This window comes from Nerophis ophidion, linkage group LG27, assembly GCF_033978795.1.
Source record: "Nerophis ophidion isolate RoL-2023_Sa linkage group LG27, RoL_Noph_v1.0, whole genome shotgun sequence".
Classification (NCBI taxonomy): Eukaryota; Metazoa; Chordata; class Actinopteri; order Syngnathiformes; family Syngnathidae; genus Nerophis; species Nerophis ophidion.
Genome location: NC_084637.1, coordinates 29,479,194 through 29,483,623, shown reverse-complemented (window position 1 = coordinate 29,483,623; position 4,430 = coordinate 29,479,194). Strand labels below are relative to the sequence as shown.

General features: G+C 42.2%; 1 long non-coding RNA gene across 1 annotated transcript in view; it reads left to right on the top strand.

Annotated features, from left to right (window-relative positions):
• Window positions 1-1,055: 1,055 nt before the first annotated feature.
• Window positions 1,056-4,430, top strand: part of LOC133544004 (uncharacterized) — a 4,522-nt gene continuing 1,147 nt past the window's right edge. Inside the window, exon 1 of the long non-coding RNA XR_009804570.1 lies at window positions 1,056-1,311. This is a non-coding gene — a long non-coding RNA (uncharacterized LOC133544004). The remainder of the gene's footprint in view (window positions 1,312-4,430) is intronic.

Here is a 4,430-nt window from a genome sequence, read left to right as displayed (position 1 = left end):
ACTGTCTGCTATCCATCTAGGAGTTACAATTTGAGTCAAATCCAAATCAAAATAATGTAATTAACAAATTGTTGTTGGCTAACGTTACCTACCTCACACAGTGATTCTCATCCCGTCTCTCTCTCTCTCTCTTTCTCTCTCAACTGAAGTCTCGATCCACACGTGAATAAATTACCATATTAATTAGCCATGTGCTCATTGTTACGTGGAGTGAATACAGTAGCAATCAATTACCATACTAAGTAGTATGTGCGCTGTTGTCTATGTTACGTAGACTTAAATCTCTGAAGCGTTTGTTTTTTTTATTGGTGACATTTTTACTGGGGCACTGCAGATCAACAGTGGGGCACGTGCCCCAGTGAAATCTGTCTGGAGACGCCCCTGGCTAGACCGTGTAGTATTTTATACTTAAGTAGTAAAACCTTAAAGTCACATCTTAAGTGCACAGGAAGCCAGTGCAGGTGAGCCAGTACAGGCGTAATGTGATCAAACTTTCTTGTTCTTGTCAAAAGTCTAGCAGCCGCATTTTGTACCAACTGTAATCTTTTAATGCTAGACATGGGGAGACCCGAAAATAATACGTTACAGTAATCGAGACGAGACGTAACAAACGCATGGATAATGATCTCCGCATCGTTAGTGGACAAAATGGAGCGAATTTTAGCGATATTACGGAGATGAAAGAAGGCCGTTTTAATAACGCTTTTAATGTGTGACTCAAAGGAGAAACTTGGGTCGAAGATAATACCCAGATTCTTTACCGAGTCGCCTTGTTTAATTATTTGGTTTTCGAATGTTACAGTTGTATTATTAAATAGAGGTCGGTGTCTAGCAGGACCGATAATCAGCATATATATGGTGTTTTTTTTTGTTTTTTTTTTCATATTACTACGGTTCGAGGATTACTTGCCTGGCTATGGATGAAAAACCCGCACCACCCTACAGAAAACCAAAAATAAGCCTGCCCTACCGCAAACTAAGCTCAATGTTTTTTTTTTCCCAAGGCTGCACACTGTTTTGTTTCGCGAGTGTTCCGCCAAACAGCCTTTCAGACTCACACGGAAGAACATAGAGCTCTGAGAAGTTGGTTCTCTCCCTGCAGGAAATGGCTAGCTCATCATGTGAGCTGACCAAAACAGGAACACACACAAACCAGTGCACACAGCTTGTCTTGTCGCCCCGGAGGAGATGAAGAGAAACCTCGGGAGTGGATTGGACCATTATCTTAGTCTGAGTGTGAAATATGCTGTGACTCGCTACTCGGAGCGTACCGTCGTTCTATGGTTCTAGGAGAAAATATGACAAGCACTGGTGAGTAAGCAAGCTTCGAATGTAAATTTTTCTTTCCTGCTAACAATTGTTCCGAGCTGTCGCTGCAGGTTGGTTAGTTAGGAACCCATATGCTTTTATAACGACAGCAAAGCAACAACACGTCCCTCCGCCTTAAAGGCTTACTGAAATGAGATGTTCTTATTTAAACGGGGATAGCAGGTCCATTTTATGTGTCATACTTGATCATTTCGCGATATTGCCATATTTTTGCTGAAAGGATTGAGTAGAGAACAACCACGATAAAGTTCGCAACTTTCGGTGCTAAGAGAAAAGCCCTGCCTTTGACGATGACGTCACAAGTGTGGGGCTCCTCACATATTCACATGCTTTTTAATGGGAGCCTTCAACAAAAAGTGCTATTCGGACCGAGAAATCGACAATTTCCCCATTAATTTGAGCGAGGATGAAAGATTTGTGTTTGAGGATATTGATAGCGACGGACTAGGGAAAAAAAAAAGATAAAAAAATAAGTAAAAAAAAAAAACGCAATTGCATTGGGACGGATTCCGATGTTTTTAGACACATTTACTAGGATAATTCTGGGAAATCCCTTATCTTCCTATTGTGTTGCTAGTGTTTTAGTGAGTTAAATAGTACCTGATAGTCGTAGGTGTACGTCCGCGGGTGTCTTGACGCCAATGTCTCAGGGGAGTCGACGGCAGCTTTATGGATGGCACAAGCTCAGCTTTTCTCCGGTAAGAGGCGACATTTTAGTGAAGTGAAGTGAAGTGAATTATATTTATATAGCGCTTTTTCTCTAGTGACTCAAAGCGCTTTACATAGTGAATCCCAATATCTAAGTTACATTTAAACCAGTGTGGGTGGCACTGGGAGCAGGTGGGTAAAGTGTGTTGCCCAAGAACACAACGGCAGTGACTAGGATGGTGTAAGCGGGGATCGAGCCTGCAACCCTCAAGTTGCTGGCACGGCCGCTCTACCAACCGAGCTATACCGCCCCCAAAATACCACAATTTTCTCACCGAAAACTGCTGGTTGACATTCCGTCGTGATTCATATTCGCTTGACCGCGCTCTGATCCATAGTTAAGCTTCACCTCCAGGAATTTTAGACAAGGAATCACTGTGTGTTTGTGTGGCTAAAGGCTAAAGCTTCCCAACTCCATCTTTCTACTGTGACTTCTCCAATAATAATTGAACAAACTGCAAAAGATTCAGCAACACAGATGTCCAAAATACTGTGTAATTATGCCATTAAAGCAGACGACTTTTAGCTGTGTGTGTGTGCAGCGCTCATACTTCCTTAAAACCCGTGACGTCTTGCGTACACGTCATCATTACACAACGTTTTCAAGATGAAACTCTCGGGAAATTTAAAATTGCAATTTAGTAAACTAAAAAGGCCGTATTGGCATGTGTTGCAATGTTAATATTTCATCATTGCTATATAAACTATCAGACTGCGTGGTTGGTAATAGTGGGTTTTATTAGGCCTTTAACACACAGTTCCCCTGGAGCGATACTTCCCACTGTGCTACTGCTGTTGCTTAGCTGGACATGAGCTGATTTCCGCAGAGGCCTCTCGGGTGGAATGTGCCGATAAATCCAAAGGAAGAACGGTTAAAGGCCTACGGAAATGAGATTTTCTTATTTAAACGGGCATAGCAGGTCCATTCTATGTGTCATACTTGATCATTTTGCGATATTGCCATATTTTTGCTGAAAGGATTTAGTAGAGAACATCCACGATAAATTTCACAACTTTTAGTCGCTAATAAAAAAGCCTTGCCTGTAACGGAAGTAGCAGACGATGTGCGCGTGACGTCACGGGTTGTGGAGCTCTTCACATCTGAACATTGTTTACAATCATGGCCACCAGCAGCGAGAGCGATTTGGACCGAGAAAACCACAATTTCCCTATTAATTTGAGCGAGGATGAAATATTTGTGGATGAGGAAAGTGAGAGTGAAGGACTTAAAGGGGAACATTATCACCAGACCTATGTAAGCGTCAATATATACCTTGATGGTGCAGGAAAAATACCATTTATTTTTTTAACCGATTTCCGAACTCTAAATGGGTGAATTTTGGCGAATTAAACGCCTTTCTGTTTATCGCGCTGGAGGCGATGACGTCTGAATGTGACGCCGCCGAGGTAACACACCCGCCATTTTCATTTTCAACACATTACAAACACCGGGTCACAGCTCTGTTATTTTCCGTTTTTTTTGACTATTTTTTGGAACCTTGGAGACATCATGCCTCGACGGTGTGTTGTCGGAGGGTGTAACAACACTAACAGGGAGGGATTCAAGTTGCACCACTGGCCCGAAGATGCAAAAGTGGCAAGAAATCTGCCGCCAGACCCCCATTGAATGTGCCGGAGTGTCTCCACATTTTACCGGCGATGCTAAAGCAGACATGGTACAGAGATGTATGGATAAGCTGCAGATGCATTTGCAACGATAGTCAACGAAATCACAAAGGTGAGTTTTGTTGATGTCGACTGCCAGCTAATCGATGCTAACATGCTACGCTAATCGATGCTAACATGCTATTTACCGGCGGTGCTAAAGCAGACATGGCAACAGAGATGTATGGATAACCTGTAGATGCATTTGCAACTATATTACGTTTCCTTCCACCCACATTTAATGCGAAACAAACACTTACCAATCGACAGATTTAAGTTGCTCCAGTGTCAAAAGATGCAAAAGTCCTGATCGTTTGGTCCGCACATTTTACCGGCGATGCTAACGCAGCTATTCGGCCATGCTATGACTATGAATTCGCTCAATAGCTTCAGTTTCTTCTTCAATACTTTCATACTCCAACCATCTGTTTCAATACATGCGTGATCTGTTGAATCGCTTAAGTCGCTGAAATCCGAGTTTAAATCCGAGCTAATGTCGCTATATCTTGCTGTGGTTTTCCCATTGTTTGTTTACATTGGCAGCACTGTATGACGTCACAGGGAAATGGCCAGTGTTTTCGCAGAGAGCGAAAATAAGGCACTTTAAAGCTTTATTTAGGCTTATTCCGAGACCGGTAACATTTTGAAAAAAACTTCAAAAAATACAACAAGCCACTGGGAAATGATTTTTATTGTTTTAACCCTTTTGGAATTGTGATAATGTTCCC